Source organism: Misgurnus anguillicaudatus, chromosome 15, assembly GCF_027580225.2.
Source record: "Misgurnus anguillicaudatus chromosome 15, ASM2758022v2, whole genome shotgun sequence".
NCBI classification, from domain to species: Eukaryota; Metazoa; Chordata; class Actinopteri; order Cypriniformes; family Cobitidae; genus Misgurnus; species Misgurnus anguillicaudatus.
In genome coordinates, this window is record NC_073351.2 from 25,142,240 (window position 1) to 25,169,279 (window position 27,040).

General features: G+C 39.7%; 1 long non-coding RNA gene across 1 annotated transcript in view; it reads right to left on the reverse strand.

Moving 5' to 3' along the window:
• Positions 1–11,739: 11,739 nt before the first annotated feature.
• LOC141349788 (uncharacterized) overlaps positions 11,740–27,040 on the reverse strand; it is a 47,249-nt gene continuing 31,948 nt past the window's right edge. The window contains exons 2-3 of the long non-coding RNA XR_012357819.1: positions 12,501–12,601; positions 11,740–12,217 (exon numbers count right to left, since the gene is read on the reverse strand). This is a non-coding gene — a long non-coding RNA (uncharacterized lncRNA). The remainder of the gene's footprint in view (positions 12,218–12,500; positions 12,602–27,040) is intronic.

The following is a 27,040-nucleotide window of genomic DNA, read 5'->3' on the forward strand; positions in this document are numbered from 1 at the left end:
TTTTCTTGGTGTTTTAAGTTCAGTAGCTGCATTGGACTTTAAGCAATTAAGACCTGTTAAGACTAACATCTTACTATTATGGTAATGCTTTTGTATTTTAGAGAACTCTAAGGATGCATAATTTATTTCTGTAAAAAATAGCTATGGAAGTTCTCTCAGGAATCTGTGTTTTGGATACCTGCCTCTCTGTACAGGTTTGCCTACTAATTATTCAACAGAATTAGGTTTTCTTTTCACAGAAGAAAAAGTACTTAAATGTTTTCAATCGAGCATTTACTTATACTGTATAATTATATACATATACGCCTTCATATCTTAAAAAAGTACTGTGAGAATACAATCCATCGCTTACATGGTCGCAAAATTCTGGTCACTTAGTTAATTTACTTAATTATCCCTAGAATATCAAAATTGTCTAAATTAGATCATTTTTCTATGTATCCCCTAAGCTCTGGAATGATTTACCCAACAATGTTAAATATCTACCTAGTCTCACAAAATTTCGTGATTGTCACGAATTTCCAAGTTTTTTTGTGATCGTATCACGAATTTCTGTTCATTGTCACGTATTGGTTACTCAACTGCTTTTTCCTATTTTCAAACCATTGTCGCTTCGGTTTAGGGTAAGATTTGGTGTTTGCATTAGGATGTCACTTTAAGGATTGGTTTATGCTATTTTTTCTGATTAATTTTTTTATATTTTCTGATTTATAAACCTGACATTAGGGTTAGAGTTGGGTTTGGGTAAGGATGTCATTTTATGTAAATCTTACCCTAAACTGCAAGCGACGATGGTAAGAAAATAAGACAAAACAGTTGAGTAACCAATACGTGACAATGACACGTAAACAGAAATTCGTGATACGATCACGAAAAAACGCAGAAATTCGTGACCGTATCACGAAAAAAGAATCAAAAAATGAGATACTGCCAAAATCAGTATTGTATCAGGTCAGTATTTAAAAGTAAATTCTTAATTTCACGCGAAATACAATATCCGCCGTGTTATTCCATCATCTTTTTTCCCAAAACGCAATAAACGCCACTCCCCCTTTTCTGCAGAATGCAATAAATCTGCTTAACCAATCACAGCGCACTATTCCATGCATTGTAAAAAATAATGGCGGCATGAAATACATACAAAATCCCTTTTTTTTTTTCTTTATCTTGTACTTCGTGATCAACAAACAAAAAATAATCAGTTTTTATAATAAATCTTTGAAAATCACCTTACGGATTTGAATTTTTTGTTTTTATAACCTAAATATGCTATTTGAAAGTTTGTAACAGAAAATAGTGGTTTTCATCTTGTCACTTTCTTGGTATAGAAAACACATTTTTACCAACATTAGTCAAAATGGATTTATTGCGTTTTGGAACCAAACTCTAAAATATACTTATGCCGCAATAGTCCTGATGCCCTGGCCTAGTGACTACTGACTGCTTTCCTTTAATTTTTGATTAATTACCATAAAATGCTATAATATAGTATTTAATATATAGAATATATTCAATACGATCTGCTATGTCTGGCTCTCTCTCAAGGTTTTTTCCTTAGGACTTTTTTCCTACAGGGTCTTTCTCCTAGGTGTTTTTCCAATCCCTCAGGAGACAGCTGACATATGCTTTACTTAGAACTTTCTTCTATAAGTTACATTATTACTCCGCTAACTAGTACGGTTTAATCTGAGCCACTGTACTTTGCTACTTTTGGTGTCTTCTGATTTGTCTGTGTTTTCTCCTGCTTTTATTAATGTAAAGCTGCTTTGAAACAATTCAACAATTGTGAATATAGCACTATATATAAAATTTTATTAAATATATATATATATATATATATATATATATATATATATATATATATATTTATTTTTTTCATGAAACACAAATTTTATCTAATGCATAGTCCACACAGGTATACAGATATATAAACAGAGTTTTCCCTTCTTTGTTAAAATAATCTCCTTGTCCACAAAAAAAAAAAACTCCTGAGATGAAGCGCTGTCAAGAGCATGCCAAACCAACAGATGGCAATATATCCCTAATCATGTTGGTCAATCTATTGCATCCAAGCCATTACAGCCATTGTCTCGCCTCGTCACAAACAACAACATCACAAGCCAAAAACTTTGGTTTCACTGGCTACACAACAACACTGCAACCAGAGTTTCTAAAAAACTTCAACCTAGCTGGACAGTTAAAAAATGGAAGAACAGTTAAAAAATACCCCATTGCATCATTGCAAGCAACAGTGATCAAACATAGTTTAATAACTGTTTTCTGCACACACTAAACTTTTTCTTGTAAGTTTTAAAAGGATTTGTGTAGGTCTGTCAGCCTATTGCATGTTTGTCCCAGAGGAACAGAGACAGACAGAAAATCGCTGCTTTAAAACCTGAGGTTTGTGCAGAGACCTGATTGTTTTAGACCAAATAATTCCTGTTTGCTGGTTATCTGTGTTAATCTAAATGTTAACTTCATAATCTTAAGTCAGAGACAATGTACTAAAAATGCAATGTATATGAGTATGCAATATAAACTTAAACAAATAAAAGTTTGTACTCTGGGAACAATCCATGGCAGTAATGCACAGTGTTGGAGAAAGTTACTTTTAAAAGTAATGCATTACAATATTACGTTACTCCCCAAAAAAGTAACTAATTGCGTTACTTAGTTACTTTTCATTGAAAATTATGCTTACGTTACTTCAAATTACTTTTGCGTTACTTTTTCTTACTTGCCTGAGGCTTGATCTCTTTCAGCCCTTGCAGGTGTTTTTATGATGGCAAAAATGTCAAGCTCTGGCCTGCCATCTTCGTTTCTGACTCAAACTGTTCCCGCTCAGGTGCACAGAGTGCATAATTCTACATTAATGTGTTCAGTTTAATTCAGTACATTATTTTATTTTTAAATTGTAACTTGCATTACTTTTTAAAAAAAGTAACTAAAATATTAATGTGTACATTTATAAAGTGATGCGTTACTTTACTCGTTACTTCAGAAAAGTAATATTATTATTACATAATGTGCATTACTATAATGCGTTACCCCCAAGACTGGTGATGCATTGTCAAAATCTAAATTTATGTTCAGTGTGTTGTTCAAAATAGCAGTCTCAGAACAGACCAGAAAGTGTGCAGGAGGCTGATAATGAACTCGAAACATGAAAATCAAAAATTGGTCCTATTTATTTCATTTAACACATTGCTCTAACACATTGGTGCACATTATTCCAAAGATACAGTTTGTAATTATAATCTTTCATCATAATGTTATATCTCTTTAAAAATATCTTTCTTCTTCTACTGACACCATAAGTCCCTTTTCCTCCACAGCCGTCGAGCTCCATTCTATGCAACCCCCACTTTTAATAAATTCTCGTCAGGACCGCCCTACATTTGTTTCTAGTGAATGCTATTTCATGTTGACCAAATTAGAATATAGAAACGTTATCCCCTTAACATCACCTTGTCTTCTTATGAGTGTATAAAGGGAACACGACGTGTGTGCCACTTGTCGTTTTGTCCTATTAGGTAAAAAAGGTGAATCGCATAATCTCACATTTCGATAAATCATTCTCAGTGACTCTCCTCTGCAGTATCTAACAACGTTTCTCTCTGAAGATTGTGCATTGTTATTCATTTGTCCTATTTCATTCATATAAAGTCATCTGCTTGATAGAGCTCGGAGGGCATTATGAAAGGGAATGATGGGTTTGTAAATGAGAATGTATGTATGCGGGGAGAAGAGGCCCTGAGGGATCCTACAGACGCTTCAGTCTGGCAGTTCATGGAGTCTAAAAGAAATTCATCTACTCGAGTGTGCAGAAAAGACACAGAGAAAATATTTAAAAGCAGATCTTCAACAATATTTCACACTCTGGACATCTCAGAAGAACCATATATGGGAGAAATTATTATGACATTGGGCTGCACCATATTTGTCCTAACGAAAGACAATGGGTTTTATATAAAATATGCATAGAGATTTACATTTAAGTGACACTTTCAAAAAGTTTTGTCGGTGAAAGGCCCCATCCAGCTCGGTGTATGGACATTTACAACTGATAAAGAAGCTTGACACACCGAGAGGTCAAATCACATGACCCCCGATCAATAGTCTGAAATGCGTCATTTACTGAACCACCCACCATGATTCAGAATGATCTGAGATGTATTGTTTGTGGAAGCAGAGAAAATGAGACTAAATAAACCATATTAATAATTAACTAGTATTAAATGGTACAAATTACAGGCTCATCAAAAGCCCCAGTTTTACAGCAGTACACACTAAATTACAGTGATGTCAGGTGGAGGCGAGATCCCTGTGAATTTAGGCTAAAATTTGCATCTGGACCAGGCCTTGCTGAATCTGAAGAAAAAAACTGATTTCTTAAACTAATGGGGTTTTTAGGTTTGAAACTTAATTTGTTACTCTTCTAGCATGATGTATACAAAGTAAATAAATAAATAAAGAGCTCACATGCAAAACCCTCTAAGGGGCTGGACACACCAAAACTTTTAAACGCGGCTGAAAAAGCCTTGAGTACGCTGAATGCCAGCTGTTTTTCAGCTGAGTGCCAGCTTTCTTCAGCTGAGCACGATACTTCAGCTGCGAGCCGGTTGGTTGCTGTGGTAATGTCCCACCCCTCCTCCACTGTGATTGGGCGGCCGTGTTAGAACTGACATTGACGAGCGGAGCTTTTCTCCCAAAGCTGAATCTCTTTCAACTCTCGACCCTCAGCGCCGAGCGCGGAAAAAACCCGCTAGCTGCTGGCTTATTTGAAAAATGCCGAGATTCCATTGGAAACAATTGAAAACATGCGCCGGCCGCGGGCATAAAAGCTTTGGTGTGCACGCCCCCTAAATGCCTCTGACATTTCCTTTTAATGAACTTTTTTTTATCAGGCTCATGTTGAGGTTTCATCATTTTTACTTTAATGGCAAAGAAGAGGTTAAAAGTCAGAAACGTCTCGGTTACATATGTAACCCTCGTTCCCTGAAGGAAGGGAACGGAGACGTCACGTCGTGACCGACGAATTGGGAACCGCTTCGCGGGTGACCTATCTGCTTCGAGAAACCTTTAAAACGCCAATGAACTTGGCATGCAGATAATTGCATCTGCCGGCGCCGCCCCGCCGCATAGGTATTTAATGAGCGGCAGGTGCAGTTATCAAATCAGCTATTTTTTGCTGAGAAAGCTGGACAGAAGGAAAGGGTCCGGCCGATATCAGCAGTGGAACAGCAAACTGTGGCGACGGGACGTGACGTCTCCGTTCCCTTCCTTCAGGGAATGAGGGTTACATATGTAACCGAGACGTTCCCTTTTAGTCGGTCACTACGACGTCACGTCGTGACCGACAAATTGGGAATCCCTACCAAAGCGCCACTGAAGCTGACCCTTCCAGTGCCTGCGTAAACCCTCCGACTCTCCCCTTTAAGGGAACGGAAATGGGGTTGAAGCAGAGGCCGGTCACTACTTGTTCCTTAACCCACGATAGTGACTAGGCGAACTGGGAAGCGAACTCGTCAGGCGGTACTAAGATCGCTGCGGAAGAAAAACCCTCTAGGGGTCTACCACTAAGGTGATAGAGAAAAAGACACGAAGTCTCTAAAAAATACACTCTCTTAGCAACACTAGAGGAACTCCGCTAAGGGAAACGTGGTAAATCATAAACTTTCCACGGAAATACTCACAAAGAAACCACTAGGGGGCGCAATGTGGGCGCTAGCCTCACCCAGATAGTCAAGAATACATACAGTGAGAGGCTGGCAGCCGATGCTTCGCAACATCGGCCGCCAAGCGGTGGAAAAAGACAAAAAACATTTTTTGTAACGTTTTTGCCTTAATGGCCTTCCATACTGGTGCGGTTTCTGCGCAGCCAAGAAGAAAGGCTCCAAGCCGACACAGGAGCCGTTCCTCGATGTTCTCACTGATCTGACGAGAGAACTCGAGAGGATACCGGCTCAACACGAACACTGTAGAATCTAGTGAACGTATTAGGTGTCGCCCAGCCAGCAGCTCTACAAATATCTGAAAGCGAGGAACCACGAGCCAAAGCTCAAGATGAAGCCACGCTTCTGGTTGAATGGGCTCTCAAACCAAAAGGGCAGGGAATGCCCTGTTTCTCATAAGCCAGGGGATTGTGTCTACAATCCAGTGAGACATCCTCTGTTTAGTGACAGCTCTCCCTTTCTGCTGACCACCGTAACAGACAAAGAGCTGCTCTGAGGTCCGAAAGCTTTGAGTGCGATTCACATACACACGTAGTGCACGTACAGGACATAACAAAGCCATAGCTGGGTCTGCCTCTTCCAAAGGCAGTGCTTGTAAGTTCACCACTTGATCCCTAAAGGGAGTGGTGGGAACTTTAGGCACGTAGCCCGGCCGGGGTCTCAGTGTAACGCTGGATTCAGCCGGCCCGAACTGAAGGCACGAATTGTTGACCGAGAATGCATGAAGATCCCCTATCCTTTTAATAGAAGCCAGTGCGAGGAGCATCAAAGTTTTCATAGTGAGAAACTTGACACTCACCGTCTGCAGAGGCTCGAACGGGCAGTCCCTGAGAGCGTTCAGCACCATGGACAGGTCCCAAGGAGGAATAGAGGGAGGACGCGAAGGATTGAGCCTCCGTGCACCTCTTAAAAACCTAATGACCAGATCGTGCTGACCCACAGATCTACCGTCTATGGGTGCGTGATGCACGGATATTGCCGCGATATCTACTTTAATAGTAGATGGTGACAGCCTCTTCTCCAAGCGGTGCTGGAGATATGAAAGCACAATACTGATCGGGCATTCTCGGGGGTCCTCTCGTTGAGAAGTACACCAAACAACAAACAGGTTCCATTTCAGCGTATACGCCCGTCTCGTAGACGGCGCTCGCGCTGCAGCGATGGTGTTAGATACCGCCGGGGGTAAATCACCTACAACCTCCGCGCCCTGTCCAGAGACCACACATGGAGGTTCCACAGATCGGGACGGGGGTGCCATAATGTGCCCCCTTCTTGAGACAGAAGGTCCCTCCTCAGGGGAATCCTCCAGGGAGGGGCTGTCGCGAGGAGAGTGAGCTCTGGAAACCAACTCCTGGTGGCCCAATATGGAGCAACTAAAAGAATTTTCTCCTCGTCCTCCCTGACTTTGCACAATGTCTGTGCAATGAGGCGCACTGGGGGAAATGCGTATTTGCGAAGACCTCTCGGCCAGCTGTGCGCCAATGCATCCACGCCGAGTGATCCCTCGTTCAGTGAATAAAATAGGCGACAGTGGGTTGTTTCTGGAGATGCAAACAGATCTATCTGCGCTCTGCCGAAACGTCTCCAAATCAGCTGGACCGATTGAGGGTGGAGTCGCCATTCGCCGGGGCGCGCTGCTCGGGAAAGCGCGTCTGCCGCTGCGTTGAGCGACCCCGGGATGTGAATGGCACGAAGAGACCTCAGATTCTTCTGACTCCAAAAGAGGAGATGGCGGGCGAGATGCGACATGTGACGAGAGCGCACTCCGCCTTGGCGATTGATATACGCAACAGTCGCAATGTTGTCTGTGCGAACTAATACATCTTTGCCTCTCAACTCGCTGCTGAAGCGGACGAGCGCAAGATATACAGCCCACAGTTCTCGGCAATTTATGTGCCAATGCAGCTGGGGTGATGTCCATACTCCTGAAGCTGCAAGCTCGCCATACGTGGCTCCCCACCCCGTGTTGGAGGCATCTGTGCATACTATTGCAAGTCTGGAGACCTGTCTCAGTGGCACCCCCGCCCTGAGAAACGCTGGGTCTGACCACGGGGTGAAAGTGAGACGGCATTTCGGTGTGATCGTGACACGGTGAAAGCCGGTTAGCCACGCTCTCCTCGGGACTCGGTCGTGAAGCCAATGCTGAAGCGGTCTCATATGCAGCAAACCGAGCGGTGTTACAGCCGCGGCTGCAGCCATATGCCCCAGTAATTTCTGAAATTGTTTCAGAGGGACCGCAGTCTTGCCCGAAAACGTATTCAAGCAAGCCAGAATCGACTGAACGCGCGCCTCCGTGAGGCGTGCTGTAAGATTGACCGAATCCAATTCCATGCCGAGAAAAGAGATCTTCTGTGTCGGGCACAGTTTGCTCTTCTCTCGGTTGACCTGAAGACCGAGACGGGCGAGGTGTTTGAGCACCCGATCTAGATGAGTGCAAAGCATTTGACGCGACTGTGCTATAATGAGCCAATCGTCGAGATATGCCAAGATGCGAACACCGCTCTCTCTGAGAGGTTTTAAAGCGCCCTCTGCCACTTTTGTGAAGACGCGGGGAGAGAGAGAGAGCCCGAACGGTAAGACTTTGTACTGATATGCTTTTCCCTCGAACGCAAAGCGGAGAAACGGCCTGTGCCGGGGAAGGATTGAGACATGAAAGTACGCGTCCTTCAGGTCGATGGCTGCAAACCAATCCTGTGGGCGAATGCATTGAAATATGGTTTTCTGCGTAAGCATTTTGAACGGCATCTTGTGAAGTGCTCGATTCAGAACGCGCAGATCCAGGATCGGTCGCAACCCGCCGCTTTTCTTGGGTACAATAAAGTAAGGGCTGTAAAACCCTGACCTCATCTCGGCTGGAGGAACCGGCTGAATCGCGTCTTTCGCCAATAAGACAGCAATCTCTGCACGTAGTACGTGCGCATCGGCGGGTTTCACTATAGTGAAACGGATGCCTGTAAATTTGGGAGGTCGCCGGGCGAATTGTATCGCATAGCCAAGACGGATCGTGCGTAAAAGCCAGCGCGACGGACTGGGAAGTTGCTGCCAAGCTTCCAGATACCGGGCGAGGGAAATTAACGGCACAATCGTAGTACCCACGGCGAGCGGAACGGCGGTGCTCGATGACGCGCTCTCTTGGGCTGCGTTGACATGTGTATTGTGAGAATGAGCACTCACCTGACTCCGCTGATGGATGGCTGCGCGGGGAAGACTCTGATGAAGATATCTCGGTGCGCTTAACACATCCGTTGGCGAGAGAGGAGGGGGAGAACGTAGGGTTATGAGCCCATCCGTCACACCCGACTGCCTCTGATGACCTGGAGGAGGAAGAGGAATTCGCTCTTTTTGTGGTTTTGTGGGTGCCGGCTGAAAAGCCGGCGGAACGGAAATTAAAGAAAACCAAAGATTCCCCACCCGGTCCTCCTCCGGGGGGGGAGTGGTGCGTTCACCATCTCCCGAAGAGCGATCCCCTCCACCTCCAGGTCGCCTATCTCAGGGCCGCTTAGATTTTCGCTTTCCACCAGGCTTAGCGGGCTGAGCGGGCGGGGCGGGCTGCTGACGGCCGGTTCCTCGCTTTCTTGGACGGCCCCGATGAGGAACGGAGGCGGCCGCCGCTGCAGGACGCCCTCGGCGAGGGGCAGACTGAGGTGCCGACGTCGACGGGACAGGTGCTGGTCTCTTCCGACGCGGCATGATGTTAGCCAGAGCCTCAGTCTGCTTCTGGGTGGCGGAGACCTGTTGTGCGAAGTCTTCCACCGCCTCGCCGAACAGGCCGGCCTGGGACACCGGGGCGTTTAGAAGCCGGGTTTTGTCGGCATCCCGCATGTCCGCAAGGCACAGCCAGAGGTGGCGCTCCTGGACCACCAGGGTGGACATAGCACGACCGACGGCTTGTGCGGTGGTCTTGGTCGCACGTAGCGCCAGATCCGTAGCCGCACGCAGGTCTTTAAAGACCGCCGAATCGTGACCTCCCTCGTGCAGATCCTTCAGAGCCTTAGCCTGATGAACCTGCAACAAAGCCATGGCATGTATGGCTGAGGCCGCCTCCCCACAGGCCTGGTATGCAGACTCCGTCAGAGCTGACGAATGCCTGCAGGCCCGTGAGGGAAGGGCAGGACGGTCCTTCCAGTAGGAGACGCCGGCAGGACACAACTGCATCGCTACCGAACGCTCCACTGTCGGGATACCGGCATACCCTTTAGCGGCCCCCCCATCGAGGGAGGTGAGGGGTGATGGCTGATACAGACGGTTCCGGGAGGAAAACGGGGTTTTCCACGTCCGAGTCAGCTCATCATGCACCTCGGGAAAGAAAGGTACCGGTGGGGAAGACTGTGAAGCCCGTGCAGCCCAAAGTACCAATCGTCTAGGCGGGACGGTACGGGAGGGGGAGGAGCTCTCCACTCCAACCCGACCGTCTCCGCAGCCCGAGCAAGCATAGCCGTCATCTCCGGGTCGAGATCAGGAACCGCAACCCGTCCCGAAGGAGGGAGAGGATCCGGATCAACGTCCGAAAATGACGGCCCCCCCTCCGATGTTACGACAGACAGGGAATCCTCGGGAGGTCCAACGGATGCAGAAAGCGACGCAGAACGCGCGCTCTCCGTCTCCATCGGAACCTCAGATGGTTGCGGATCCAGTGGCTGAGAGCCGCTGGACGAACCAGCTTTCCCGGAGAAACGCCACACGACCCCGCAGATCCGCAAGAGTCAGGCTCTCGCAAGCGGAGCATGTCCCTCCCACGAAAGCCGCCTCAGCATGCTGGAGACCCAGACATGAGAGACAACGATCGTGTCCATCGCGAGGACCCATGTACTTGCCGCATCCAGGAGTCGAACACGGACGAAAAGACATCTTTAAAAAGACGCTTAACGCCCGTGAGCAGTGAACAGCTGTCTTTAAAAAGACGCAAGTTCAACTGCAGCTCTTTTAGGGGAAATCACTCTTTTAGCTGTGTAGTTGATGAAGCACACAGGGAGGAGAACGCACACACTCAAATAAAAGAGAGTGAAAAGAAAGAGGTGGAAACACTCGCGAGCCTCGCTGTGGTGCCTTCGCCCAACCAACTGACACGCAGAGATCTATTCTCAGAATCAGAGCAGCTTCTCGTGAGCAGTGTTAGTCTGCCAGCTTTCGAAGCTAAAAAGCTGATTTGATAACTGCACCTGCCGCTCATTAAATACCTATGCGGCGGGGCGGCGCCGGCAGATGCAATTATCTGCATGCCAAGTTCATTGGCGTTTTAAAGGTTTCTCGAAGCAGATAGGTCACCCGCGAAGCGGTTCCCAATTCGTCGGTCACGACGTGACGTCGTAGTGACCGACTGAAAGGGAACTGACTAATAAATGCTTATTTTCACAAATTTTCACTTTAGTAATTTCATTGGTATTTAAAGAGAACATATCATGAAAATCGGACTTTTCCATGTTTAAGTGCTATAATTAGGGTGGCCATTCGTGCCAGTTCCGCCGGACACGTCTCAAACATGTTTTCGGGTTCGTTCTCCGGAAGTCGTGTTGCTCGACCGCATACGTCATCGAGGTTCTCACATTTCAGTTAAAATACATTAGAAAATTAAGATTTATTTCTTTTAAGACATACAATCATTGTAGTTTCATTCTTACCTTGAAATGTAACGGTTGCTTTTCTGAATTTAAACCCGAAATATTAAACCTTGATGACGTATGCGGTCGACCAACGTGACTTCCAAAGAACAAACCCGAAAACATGTTCGGGACGTGTCCGGCGGAACTGGCACGGATAACCACCCTAGCTATAATTGGTTTCCCAGTGCTTCTATCTACCTAAAAAATGTGTAAAAGATCAACCCAGTAACTTTTTTGGTAAACCATTTTCTGCAAGTATGTGAAAAAATAGATAATTGAAATGTGGCTCCCTTGTGATGTCAGAAGGGGATAATACCGCCTCTTAATCTACACTATCCAACCACGGCACTGCCATTTAGTGCAGAGATCCGCTCATTTGCATTTAAAAGGACACACCCCAAAACACCATTTTTGTTCACACCTACAACGTGGCAATTTTAACATGCTATAATAAATTACCAAAGATTTATTTTACATTTTAAAAAACTCTTGTGAAATGTCCCCTTTAACTATTTTGATTGTCTTTCACTGCAAAACCTCATAGTACATGCAAAAATCTCCACTTCTAAAAAAGTCACTCTTCGCTGTTCTTTCTGAATCGGTAAACCTCCTTTAACCGGGTAAAAAACTCTGGCACCTTGTGTGCCATCATTCATCCAATTCTTCCTTTGTGCATTTAGAGGATTTTGCTGAAAAATGCTGTTTAATGGATTCTGCAAACAAAGTGGTATTTTTAATGGTCAGAGGTTGGGATTAAGCGAATTTGGAGTAAAAGTATTTGATGAATTTATAATACGTGCCAAGAGCATTCGGTCAATCTCATTTTTGACGAATGTGGCATTTCGGCAGCAGTTTCGCCATCTGTGCTCTTCAAATTCTTTTCTAAATATATTTAAAACACCATAAAAGAGTAAAACATATCTCAATACAATTTCATCATAGTGCTGTATTATAATGCATCAGATGTTTTATTTTGCAGAAAAAAATGGGCAACGTTGTCAACTAGTTTTATGTAAAAATGCCTGCAGCACCTTTAAAGAAAGTATGAATCATTTAAAAAGTTTCATAATAAACATTTCACACAAGCTTATGAATTATGAAAAGAAGGGTGTTAACGTTTAAAAAAACAGCAGTGTTATATATAAGTGTCAAAAAGTGTACTTACCCCTGAAGGCTCAGCAGTGGAGAAAAATCTCATTAGTGACACTTCATGTGGTACCATGTCAACGGATCTAACATCTGGAATGAAGCAGTGGTAACCTTGCCCTGGAATTACCAAAAAATGTGCTTGGTTGTTTTTGTTGTTTTGAATTATTTATGAGTTTTATTTCAATCTGCTCTTTTGAAGGTAATCAAAGCAGGCTGTAATTATCTCCTGGAGAGGACCTTTCAACATAGACGCAGGGCTCTTACTGGGAATTTGCATTCATAATACTTCTGTTCATGCTTTAGCTGGCCTGATCAGCAGTGATTTGGTCTTACCTAGCAGGTGTCCTGGAGCGCAAGAATACAAAAAGAAAATCAACTTATCAACAAATCCGATATTTTTGTTGGATTTCGACTGTGAACAATACACAGTAATGACTTACTGCTCAACATAATATACAAAAGAAAAGAGGATAAAACAAAACAAAGGAAAAAACAAAACAAAATGCATACAAATTGTTCAAGGTTTTTTATAAAAAGAGATTTATTTAAACTTTTTGTTTATTTCTAAACTATAAGAACTTTTTTGCTACCTTAACTTAAGATTAATTCAACTGGCTTTACAATTAATTTAAACTTTACATTTATGCATTTGGCAGACGCTTGACAGAAGCTTACATTTTCAGCTTACTATTTTAAATCTTGACTACACTCTCAGAAAAAAGGTATAAAATAACACGGATAAAAGTACCATTTTGGTATAGATATGTACCTTTGAGGTACCAGTATGTACCTCTAAGACACCAATGTGACTAATATGCACCTTTTAAGCAGTGTTCGAATTGAGGGGGGGCTGGGGTGGTCCCGGACCTCCTATAAGCATTTTACTGCATAAAATTTAAAATTCTCGTTGCTGCCACTATCCATTATTTGTCCCAATTTCGTAATAAACAAAAATATAATCCAAAAGATTTCTGTCTGACATTAATATTAAAGGATTAGTCCATTTTCTTAAAAAAAATCCAGATAATTTACTCACAACCATGTCATACAAAATGTTGAAGTCTTTCTTTGTTCAGTCGAGAAGAAATTGTGTTTTTTGAGGAAAACATTGCAAGATTTTTCTCATTTTAATGGACTTTAATAGAGCTCAACACTCAATACTTAATTCAAAACTTAACAGTTTTTTTCAACGGAGTGTCAAAGGACTCTAAACGATCCCAAACGAGGCATAAGGGTCTAATCTAGCGAAATGATTGTCATTTTTGACAAGAAAAATAAAAGATATGCACTTTTAAACCACAACTTCTCGTCTAGGTCTGCTCCTGTGATGCGCCAGCGCAACCTCACGTAAAAGCGTAGTGAGAGAGGTCACATGTTACATATATGAAATTTTACATATATTTTAAACAATAAACTGACACAAAGACATTAATTAGTATCATTCCACATACAACAATGCGGAACGGTCCTCTTTCTCCAAACTTGTAAACACTGGGGTGGAGTTTTGCGTTTGTCCTCTGTGACCTCTTGACGTCATGACGTATTACGTTAGGTCGCGCTGGCGCGTCACAGGAGCGGAAATAGATGAGAAATTGTGATTTAAAAGTGCATATTTTTAATTTTTCTTGTCAAAAATGACAATCATTTCGCTAGATAAGACCCTTATGCCTCGTTTGAGATCGTTGAGTCCTTTGAAACTCCGTTGAAAAAAAACCTGTTAAGTGTTGAATTAAGTATTAGGTGTTGGGCTCTATTAAAATCCATTAAAATGAGAAAAATCTTGCAATGTTTTCCTCAAAAAACATAACTTCTTCTCGACTGAACAAAGAAAGACATCAACATTTTGGATGACATGGTGGTGAGTAAATTATCTGGATTTTTTTAAAAGTAAATGGACTAATCCTTTAACCCTGAAATGCGCCCCACGCTGTTATCTGGAGAAAATGACAGACAAGTCTCTCTCAGTGTTGATTATTTTCACCTCGTTGATGGTAAGAATCATTAGTTATTATCTATAGGTGGGGTGCATGATTTTTTAAAAACATTTTGGAAAGAGGAGTCGGGCCGAGTACCAAAACACACTTGTAGCCAATCAGCAGTAAGAGGCGTGTCTACTAAAGACATTGTTGCCTGGGTTGCGTGTGGGGCGGGTCTATCTAAAAAAGGTCCAGATTCTATTGGGGTCGGGTTTTTTTGTTTAGGTGATTTCAAATGTCAACATTGGCTTTCAGGGATCATGCACCCTGCCTTTATGGTTAGGGGCTTTTAAAAAAAACTTCTTTTAAATTTGACTAATTTAAGGGGTAAAAATGGTTAGGGTTTGAGTTAAAGGTAATTTAGGGTTTCTTTGATTAAAACGTTGATCCAGGATCAAGTGTACTTTTTGAAGAGGTACCGCCCAGGGACAATTTTTTTACCTTCTTTTTTTCTGAGAGTGTATTTAACAAATTAGTTAGCAACTTCAACTTTTTTGTACAAACATACCTGTATTATCAACAGTGGTGGCTCATCCGAGGGGGCGCTAATTCAAAAAAAATTTTATGTGTGTTGCTTGCATTTTCAAAATTTGGTGCGTCATGTAAACAATGTGCATCACATGTTTTGTCAAAATAAGTGCATGCTGCACACGCATCAAAACCGTTTATGATAAAAGAGATGCTCACATTCACAAAATACACGCAAGACCCTCCCTTAACAGTAAACTCTGATTACGCATGAGATTATGCAAGTATCTGGAAAACGCGAGCGTCTCTTTTATCATAAACCCTTTAGACGCATCTGCAGCAGGCACTTATTTTGACAAGACACGTGATGCACACAGGATCTCTCGATGCGGCGAACACATATTTTGAAATTACGAACCACACACATGACGGGCTACATTCAGGTTGTGACGAACTTTGCATCGAGCGCCCTCGAAAAGAGAAGTCACCGGCCGCCACAGATTATCATGACTTATTGATTACTTTTGGTGCTTTTGACAGCACAAAAATTTTAGTACATTTTTGTGCTAAAAATGTACTAAATTAAATTTAGTACATTAAATTTATGCATTTACATTACATTTATTTATATAGCAGATGCTTTCATCCAAAGCAACTTACAATTAAGAGCATTTCACATTATGTCAGAGAGCTAACATAAAGTTTAGTTTATAAAGCTATTGTGATGTAGCTAGGAAGCAAATGTATTAAAAAATGTAGAAAAATCGACTTAAATATTATGTAAAAACATCACCCTGTGAGCAAAGGTGACTTAACTAGAAGTTATAGTAGAGAAGCGTGACAGCACCTTTCATGCTAATAATGCAAAATTACACTCTTCAGCTTTAGGCTGCGCCTGAGCAATGTAAAAATATTTGAAATGTAAAAAAAAGAAGTGGTTACACTAGACAATACTTTTTATGCTGAAATATGAAACTTGGTTGTGCTTGGGGTGTAATACAGAAACTTTTCCGAGAGATAAATATTACCCACAAGCAGCACAGTCACTTCTAATGTCTGTTTCTCCCCATGAGAGCAGTCAGCAGTCTGTCTGAGGGTGTTAAACAGAGTTTGCACCTCACTGGCACCAAACAAAAAAGAAAACATGTGAACAATGGGAAATCACACGATTGCAGAGAGATTTCTCGAGTCTCTGTGAGATAAACTTCTTCCACAACAACAGATGCCATCTAATTGTCTTTAAGTTATTACACAGAGACTTGGAGCTTATTACTGGAAAGCTACACATTGTCAAATGGCAAATATGTGGCATTACAATGAAAAAGACAATTCTGCCTGGCTCTTCTCAAAAGTGAAATTGAAAATTTTTATTGCGTTCAACATGCACATAGGCTATATATAGTAAGTTAGTGCGCTCATAACATCCTGCTGTAAGTCCAAGTGCATTGTATTTCAATATCAGCAGCTTGAGCGGTAATTTAGTCTATATTTGTATTAGTTCCAGTAGATAAAAACATCTAATTGGATTATCATTACCTAAACTTCTTCCTTTAACAAGGTTATCCATCAAATGCAGTTTAATTACCTCAAAAGTAAACACTCAGAAGGCTGACTTGCAGCAACGTGATGTGAATGGTTAGCGCAGGCTAGTTGGCGTTTTACAGCGGAGATGTGAATGACACGGCCGACTTCAATGTTTTATGGATGAATTCCTCGAAGCTCCTGGGGAATATCCGTCTAAGCGCAGCTCCTCAAGGACTAAATTAGTCTTTTGATCTACTAATTGATTTGGAAAGCGAAGAAAACGAAACACAGGAGTTCCCAATCGGCAACCGTAGAAATAAATCACTTTTGGCTGCCGGCAAAAAGGAGCCAGTGGGAAAAATTCAATTCCTTTTCACCCGTTTTTCAAGGATACTTTGCAACATTGTTCATATTGATCAATATTCAGAGTTTGTCATTATGATGTATGAATGTAATTGCCAGCATTTCTCTGAAAATGTTGATAGTTATGTACTGTTTACTTACAAAGTTTGGTATAACAAAACTCATTCTTGCCATTCTCTTAAAAAACTCCAGATGTATTTGTCACAGTCGAAAGCGTTTCTCTCCCTTCAAAAGGGTCTGAGCAATATTAATCATATTGCAGGGCGGACTTAAGCAATTTGCATGCAAGTAATGGCATATTGAAATGTGGATGGATGGAGCAGGTGAATGTGTAATGATGACACAAAGCCCTGAGAGGAGCAGAAGATTAATGAGGTCTGAACCCAACCCGCACCAACCTTAAACACGGCACAGGCCAGGAAACTGGGTCGAATTCAAATGCTCATATAATTAGATATTTGTTTTTATTTATTTATTTATTTATTTTTTGAGTATGTTAAAAGAAGGAAAGGCCTTTTTTGTGGATTCCCAAAAGATAACAGCATTTCTAAATATATGGAAAAAGTTTATAGTACTGTTACATTTGGTCTAGTTGGTGGTGACATGTTTTACACTGCTTATACAATCTCCAATCTCCTTACTTCACATGATTGATAAGAATCCTGGACTGAAAACATCTACATGGCAATATTCAGTTACAGTCATAGCGCCACCTGCTGGCATCGTGTCCGAGTCCACTTTTGCTGATTTAAGGAAAGGAAAAATTGTTTATGCGCCAAGCGCACAGCCTAAAAGGGCTGTTACAATTTTCGCAATGAGTAACAGGGGTGTTTTGGGCGTAACGTACAATAAACCAATGAGAGTCTCAGCTCTCATCCCCTTTAAAAGCAAGTTGCGCCTGGCGCAATGCCTTAGCGGAATTTGTAAACTGAAAAACTAAGTGGAGGAAGAAGACCACCAGTTTAAGATTAATGTTAAAAAATTGTATTGCTTTTATTTGTACTGAAATTATTATTATTTTTGGATTAAAACCTTTAAAACCCGTTTTCGTTCAGTCATGGAAGTAAAAATAGTAGGCTTTTAATTGCTGTAAATGTATTGATATCGTTCATAATCATTGTAATCTCATAAAATAATTTGAAAATATGCAAGAAAAGGATAAGCAAACCCGCGTTGTCGTCCCGTTTATAGGCACATATTTCTAACGCACTCATTAAATAACAAAAACAATATTGCGCCATTGACTTTAGACTTTAGACAAGGTTTTAGTTGGTCAATGCGTAGTCTATTTTAGTTTCCTCAAAATAGCAACGTGCCAACAATGCGCCTGAACACACCTTGTTTCAGACCAGAACGCCCATGGGCGCAACATAGGGCGCAAATGCATTTGCTATTTAAACAACATGGCACTAAACGTGAAAATGATAATTGCGCTGGGTTGAAACTAGCAAAAGACACTTGCGTCACGCATTTCGCCGGGTGTATGATAGGGCCCATAGTGTTCAATCTGTGTTCTAATTAAGGTTTAATAAGACTCTAGGACTGAAAGCATTTATGTACACATTCAGCTTTAGTTATTGCGCCGCCTGCTGCCAACAGGAGGTGTTGCACATCCAAATAACATTGCAATATTCCTTTCTATATTTACCCACTTAAATGAATATCCCCACTGTTCACTGTTCATTGGCTGGCTGTGGCCATGGGTGCGAGGGCCCTTTCATCTCTGCTTGCAGCTTTAATAATATCTTTTTTTTATATATTTATTTTTATCATCTCTGCTTTGGATTAATATGTATACAAAAAGCACTATAAAAATAACATTGAAAAAAACACAATTGCCATCCTTTCCTCCCTTCATGACACCTCTAGGTAACTGAATAACTTTTTAAAATGCAAAAAGTGTGCTCGACTGTGCTGTACGTGTCAGAAATATATGCCTGGTTCTACCCTATTGATCATTAGTTAACGTATTGCTGAACACATAATTAAGTGGAAATTTATACAAACATCTCTTTAAAATAAAACTCCTACATTATGTTTTGAATAGGGAGCAATTTATGATGAACCTAATTTACATACAAGACTTATTACAATACAACAGAGCACAATTTTTTTTACTTTTTTACACCTATTTAATCTCTATTGTGGTTGGTTAGTGAACAAGCGGTTTGCATAACTATTCAGTTTATTCGCCCCGTGCATCTGAATTGGAAGGACATCCTATTAAAAACTGTGCGTAGAGTGACCTGATGGGCCCAAAGCTGTTCCGTACACTGCATATTTTATGCATTAAGTGCAAATTGCTAATTTTGGAGGTTTCGGCTCAGTGAGTTCATGGTTTTGAAAGTGTATTAAAATTCTAATCACATCAGGGATGCAATTAATCATTGCATGGGTTTAGGGTCAAACTGATGAATATTTAGTTATCTCTATAAAATTGCCTTGACCTCTCTTGCCATAACTTTCATTTCATTATTCTAAACAGACCAGAGGTTTACCCGATATCCCAGGCCATCATGTTAAGGGCATCCAGCTCTTCATGGATTTGAATATTAGATTCATTGCACATAAAGCTTTATCAAAGTTTTGCATGATCAATTCAGAATAATTGAACTTAAAGTTACCAAAGAATGCATTGAAATAATATGGTAAAAGTGCAGTGTGTAATTTTTAGAAAGATCTCTTGACAGAAATGCAGAATAATACACAAAACTAAATTATCAGGGGTGTATAAAGACCTTTCATAATGATCCGTTATTTATTGCATTAGAATGAGACGTTTTATCTACATACAGAGAGGGTCCCCTTACATGGAAGCCGCCATTTTGTGCCACCATGTTTTTACAGAAGCCCTTAACAGACAAACTGTTTTACTAGTTTTCTCAAACAATGACATGTTTGTCCGGTGGCGGCTACCGTAGCTTCTCTATGTGTTTCAAAAGCAAGAGGTGAGCAGTGGACTGAGCCGTTGGTTGCAATTCACAACCTCACCACTAGATGCTGCTAAAATTTACACACTGCACCTTTAAATTGTTCTATGATATCTACATAGAAAGTATGTGGCTTTATTAAGTGCAAATTTTATCCCATTTTACATGTCAATTTAGAACCCCAGGATTTCCCCTTAGAATGAAATGGTGAATTATTACCTTATGCGAAAGGGTCATAAATAATAATGTTGAGCTCTATGATTGGCTGCTTTTTTGGGGCACTCACCCAATTGCCCATATGGTTAATACACCTATGCCTGTCCCATGTCTATGCAGTATTACTTTACAGTGCCTATACTTGTTTTGGAAACAAAGAGTGTGCATGTATTACATATGTTTTTTATGTAATGCAGACAAATAAGCAATAAACAACAAAACAATTAGTCTTAGCCATGCTGAGCTGCTAATTGACATTAACATTATGTCTGACTATGCATTGTTTAACACGCAGTGCCATACTATCAAACTTATTTCTGAATAATGTCAAGTTCCCTAACAAGGTCTAATATGTAAGATGTGCAAAATGTTTATAATAAAGCTATTAAGAGATGTGTGTATATATATATAATGAGCTCAGATAAAAAAACACTAAACGCCATCTCCGTCAAAAATTAGATAATGATATTAACCTAATGCTTTCTGCATGTATTATATAATACGTTCATAATACTTTTGCTTCAAATCTGCTTAATCCCGGCCTCAGACCATTCAGAAATACCGCCATGTTGATTTTTCAGCAATGTCCACAGAAAACAAATTTAAAACGACTGTGGATCAGATTCATATTTCGGTACCTTGTGACAGTGTTGGGGAAAGTAACTTTTAAAAGTAATTCATTACAATATTAAGTTACTCCCAAAAAAAGTAACTAATTGTGTTAGTTACTTTTCATGGAAAGTAATGCTTACGTTACTTTTTAGTTACTTTTTCTTGGCTGAGGCTTGATCTCTTTCAGGCCTTTCAGGTGTTTTTATGACTGAAAAATTCTGCATTCAGAAATTGCATATTTCATCACAAAAAATGTCGAGCTCTCGCCTGCCATCTCAGTTTCTGACTCAAACTGTTTCCACACAGGCGTGTACAGATAGAGTGCATAATGTGACTATACGTTTAGTTTAATTAAGTACATAATTTTTTTAATCAAATTACTGTAATTAAACTGAAAAGTAACTTGCATTACTTTTTTTAAAAAGTAACTCAAATATTAATGTGTACATTTAAAAAGTAATGCGTTACTTTACTCGTTACTTCAGAAAAGTAATATTATTACGTAATGCACGTAACTTGTAATGTGTTACCCCCAACACTGCCTTGTGAGTACTTAGACCTGAAAACAACACAAATTTGGTGGTGGATTTTTTTAGAGACCAAAAAAGCACTTAGAGGATTTTGCAGTGAAAGACAGTCAAATTTTTTAATACTAATAAAATGACTAAAGTTACATTTGTGAAAATAATGCATTTCAGTAACTGACTAATAAACTTTTTTTATTACGATTAAAGTGAAAATCCTGTACCTAAACATATAAAAATATGCACATTTACAAGAAAACATTTCAGACGCACTTTTGTATCTGAACTCTTTATACTGTATGTTCGTAAATTATGCAAAAGCCTGTGTATCATTTAGAATGAACCACAGTTAAAAATGTAATCGCCAGTTTTGAGTGAATTCCATCTTTCATCATTTTTGATGAAGCATTTTGTTTATTTCTTGTTTTCCATAATTGAGCTCTGCATGCAACTTTCTGTTTCACTCCCAAGATATGAAGTATGAAGCCTAATTTGTCTCCCCGTCACTTTTTGGCAAACCTAGTTAGGTGGCCGAGTCTTTAAAAGTTTTTGCACAACAGTGAACAACTAAGCCAACACAATGCGAATGAATAAAAAAAACACATATGCATAGTAAGAGGTATTTGACTTATAGATGATTGATTAAAGACTTGCAATACAGAGCAATTACTTGGCACTGGACAAGCTGAAGTTTGATCTATAGCTTTGGTTTAACTGTGCACGATCGATGCCTGTGCATGGCACGCACATACATCATAATATTCTGACATTCAAAAGTCACAGGCCAAAAATGGTGTGCCAATCTCAGAGACTGATGATAAAGCAAATATTCACAACCCAATACATTGTGTGACAGCTGTTTGACACGCATTTCTCAGAAACTGAACTTGCACGTCTATCCGTTTCTCAAGGGGATATACATTACTTTATATGCAAAGAAGGCAAAAATGAGATTGGGTTGTATGCTATAATATTTATGCATTCGCGTATGTGCTTTATTACAGTATGATTATGAATATATAAGCATCTGACAAATGTGAAAAACATATTTTGGTCCTTTTTTGGTTTATCCAAATAATATTTACTTTTGCCCTCTAGGAACTTCACTAGCTTGATTAGATGATAGCTCTTCCAAACCCCCACAGATTGTTATTTAAATGCTCAAACACGAAAACCCACAAACATAGACACCAAGCAATCCTGCAGCAAACAGCTATCCTGCTGTCTCTCCCCCACTCTTTGTCTTAATTGCCAACCTCTACCCAAACATCATTATTCAGCCCACTATATATATTATATATAAAGCAGAAGAGGAGACACGGATAGGAAGTGTTATCTCACGCACGCTGTCAGCCATCATTCTACGTCATCACTTTATGTGAATGTCCTGCTCTCATTAGAGCATGAACCTGTCATCGTCTCCTGCTGCTGATTCACCACTTTACCCGTCAACTTCACACGGTAAAATCAATAACCTTCCTGGAAGAGCCTGAAGGGTCCATTCTATATCTAACCCTTATTAGTGCAGCAACCGCTCATGACATTTACCATATAAGACCTGTGTCCATGTCAACGACCCTCCAGCCAGACTTCAACCCCGTGAAAACAAACCACCTCCCACAGCACAGCTCCTATACTGTCACTGTTGCCATGGCAATGCCATGTTGCAAGATAATTGTTGTGTTGTGGAAAACTAAAAACACCCAAATAGTCCATACATGGGAAATAATACAAACACATTGGAACGCAGTAAATTCTTCTGGAAGCTTTTTAATGCTTTGGTTTTAGTTTTTACATTTAAACTAAAACAAAAAAAATTAAATAAATATATTTGGAATAAAATTGATGGTTTGAACTAACTATTAGCCTGAACGGTGGCTTTCAACATTTATATACCTCAATGTCATGATTTGAAGCCCCCCACTAACAATTTCTACCACATAAATTATTATAATAGACTAGAGCTTGGCATAGCTAAACAAATGAAGAAAAAATTGCTTGATTTTTAGCTGTTTTAGCTTATTGAATTGATTGTTTTGTCTTATTTTTAAAAGATTTAAAGGCATAGTTCACACAAAAATGAAATTTCTATCATCATTTACTCACTCTGTCTTTGTTCTGATAAACAGGTAGATATTTTTAGAAATGTGTGAAATAAAAGCGTTTGTGGACCCCATTTACTTCCACAGTACTCTAAAAACAAACGGTGCTAAATAGCACTAAAAGTGGTTCTTGGCTCGTAATCATAGGAACCATTTTAAGTGCCATATAGCACAGATGAAGTGTAGCACCTGTGTAGAACCATATGTGGTGCTATAGTGGTGCTACAGTATGACCCCCGTATAGTTCTTCATAGGTGCTTCATAGGTGCTATATAGCACTAAAAATGGTTCCTCTATGATTACGAGCCAAGAACCACTTTATGTGCTATTTAGCACCATTTGTTTTTATAGTGGATAAAGAATACTATGGAAGTAAATGGGGTCCACAAACAGTTTCTCAAAATATCTTTCTTTGTGTTCATCAGAACAAAAAAAGTTATACAGGTTTGTAAGAACATGAGAGTGAGCAAATGATGACAGAATTTTCACTTTTTGGGTGAACTATCCCTTTAAGTCATCTTAAGGCACCCTTGAAGTTTTGTTGAGGCGACTTGTGGGCCCCTAGTTGAGAAACATTATATAAAAAAACAGTCTGAGAATTTTGAACACATAACATCCCCTGTAGGCTAAGGTGATCAAAGGCACATTTTTTGGTGTTTTGTTCTCCACAAACCCACAAAAGTAAAAGCAGAAAATATTTAAAATGGTTTTGTCTCCAAAAAGATCTGCAGGAGTTAAGTGAACTGTATTTAATATATGCAGAACAGAATATTGGAAGAAATTAAAACATTAAGTACATTAAACTTAAAATTAATTGTTATTTCAACCAGACAAAATTAACTTTTTTAGGGCAACCAGTTTCCATACATTTTTTAAGTTCAATCAACCTGCATGGTAGTATGCTGTTACTAAATTATAATCAAATTTGACAAAAATTGTTTAAACAAGCTATTTAGATATTTATTGCATTCCAGGTTTCTGGAAAAAGTTTCTGCTTTTTCGGCTCAGTAGCTGACAACCAGACTGACTATATATTTTCTCTCTTACACATTAATAGTCAAAAAAGCCTCTGACTGGTCAGAAAGATGCTTCAAAATGAGAGCAAATGTTGACAGTTGTTGGCTAAGACAATTATCTTTTTTTAACTAGAATAAATAAAGAACTAAATATGCAATCACAATTCAAGAAAAAATCTAAACCACAAACGAGAATTATTTCGTCAATTAAGAGAAAACATTTGCATAAAAAGTGTTTCTGATGAGGTTTTCTGGTAATCTGTAATACCGCGATTATCCACTTACCTAATTTATAAACTGAAGCGAAATTATTTTTTTTTACAAATTTTAAACTCTGTGTATGTTTTTGATAATCATTCTGAATCTGATCTCTACCGAAATTCCTTCACAAAAATGTAATTATTTTCATTTGATATATTTGTATGTTTATATATTTTTAGAAGAAAAAAATTCCCTGAAGGCATTTTGTGAAACATTTGTGAAAATCACAAAAAAATGCGGGCAACTTTTTAAAAAATGGCTGGCGGGGAATGAGTTAAAACCATTATATTGTGTTTTATATGTGGATTATGCAATCCACTGGGATTCATGCTTTGGTTCAGTATGATAATCATCACATTGCAGTTTCAGGTCCAGGCTAGCCACCATGGTCTCTGATTATCTGAATGGCAGAATACAGCACCCTTACGGTTTTGACCTTTTCAGACTCGATTGCTGTGATATTTTTGACTGTGTCCATGTCACTAGGTAAGATGCAATTAAAAATTACTGCATTCACTATAGTCAGTATCGTTTGAGCCCTGTAACGTTTAAAATTGCTAAAATTAATATTATTAACTATATTTACAGTGGGAAAATTAACAAAATGGGACCTAACAGGACCAAGATAGCAAACATTTTGGGTTGTGAAGGTCAGTATCAGTGTCAACAGTGGCTTGCAAAGACCTCCTTAGGGGCGAGGCGAACGGACAAAAAAATAATAATTACGTCAAATAACAATCAAATGTATTTATTTTTTTTCTGGTGTTTTTATTCTTTCTTTCCTTTTTATTTGAAATTATTCCTAAAACCTATTCTTCATAGCTAAAACACACCGCTCTGTTAGCAGGTGCATGTTATTTTAGCTATGCTAGCTTAGCACACCATCAAAACACAACAAATAGTGGGATTAAAACCATGTTTCTGCTCCAAACTCACTTTTTAACAGAAGTCGAGTGTTTTAAATAACCATATGAGAGCTGATGTGGCTTCGGAATCGCACAATAAAATACACCGTTTTTTGTATTCTGCACGGTTCTAAAGGCTATGTTGATAAGTGTTCCATTATAATAAATATACTGTATTGTTATTAAAATACACGCCATGACTAGAAGAAGAACACAGATACACCATATATAATCCCAATCGAGTTTATTGTCTTTTGTTTTTTCGACAAAACATCTTTATTTGAATGTTTTAGCAGCAGGGTGGCTATGCCCCTATAAGGTTGTACATGCTGAAATGGATGCAAGCATTTTTTTGTGTGTCAATTCTTTTTTTATATATATATATTTTCTTAGTGACAGTTGTATATAGACACGTATTGTTTTTTAATATAATAATCATTATTATTTACTATTACTGGAAAGGGGCACATTACATTTTGAGGCAAAAGGGGCAGGGGTTTGAGCCAATCCCCCTCCCATGCACGCCACTGGTTGTCAATCAAATTTCAATGTTCAACAGGTACATTAATACTTTAATAAGTAAAAAATAAAACATCAATTAAAGGTTTTATATTATATGGATTTTATATTGAAATTGAAATGTGTGTGAAATTGAAATGTCACCCAAACGAAATTTAAATTGTTTCAACCAATTGCATCGATTTTCTATTTCGTCTTTCATAGATTTTTTAATGGATATTTTAGATTTTTTTTATAAACATACATTTTGAATAAGGAACTTATATAATTAAGTGTGCCTGCTCACTTTACTCGATAGGGACATTTAAAGGTAGAAAATTGCTAATTTAAATCCCACAATGATTTAATAAATTTTAAATAGATTTAACTAAAATAGATTTGACTGTTATTTCAATCTCATGGCGATTATGTCCAAACCCAATATTATTACACATGAAACGATATTGTGAACTTATTGTCTCTCTAAGACCTTATTTCTAGGGTCTATAATGAAGTCTCCCGACCCATTAGAAAGATGAAAGCAGTTTCAGACGAATCTAGAATTCAATTCAAGCATATCAGAATATCTGGGACCCTGCCAATATCCACCATTGTCTAACACTCAAGGGAAGCACTGACTATAACCAATGCAGTGATATTAGATTGAAAACTGTCTCATCAAAACTCTATAACACTGGCTAGCGAGCTGAACAGAAAAAGATTTCGATGAGAGATTTGCGCTTTTCTTGGTTTAACAATATGCAGTCGCACACACGCACCCACCCACCCACCTTGTTTATTAGTCATTGCTTAACAATAAACAGCATGATGTACTAAATCTAAGATTAAGTGCTATGATTTGTATGACACACTGATTAAGCTGTTGTGTGCTGTGTCTGCCAAGAGATTTTATTGGTTGATAATGTGTTAGTAGAGACTATATCAGTTTCTTTGTTTGATGCAGTCCATGCCAGTGCATGATTTCCCCCAAAAGATTCATAATCTTATTATATACACTCTGGACAGAGTTATTTGTGTGTGCTTTGATAGTGAAAACTGAATTGGGAGGGAAATAAAAGGGATGTAAGCGTCTAGTTGTTCATTGCTGTCAGTTTTGTAGCTCTCTCATCTATACACCATTTGTGAGCAATTCCCATTGTG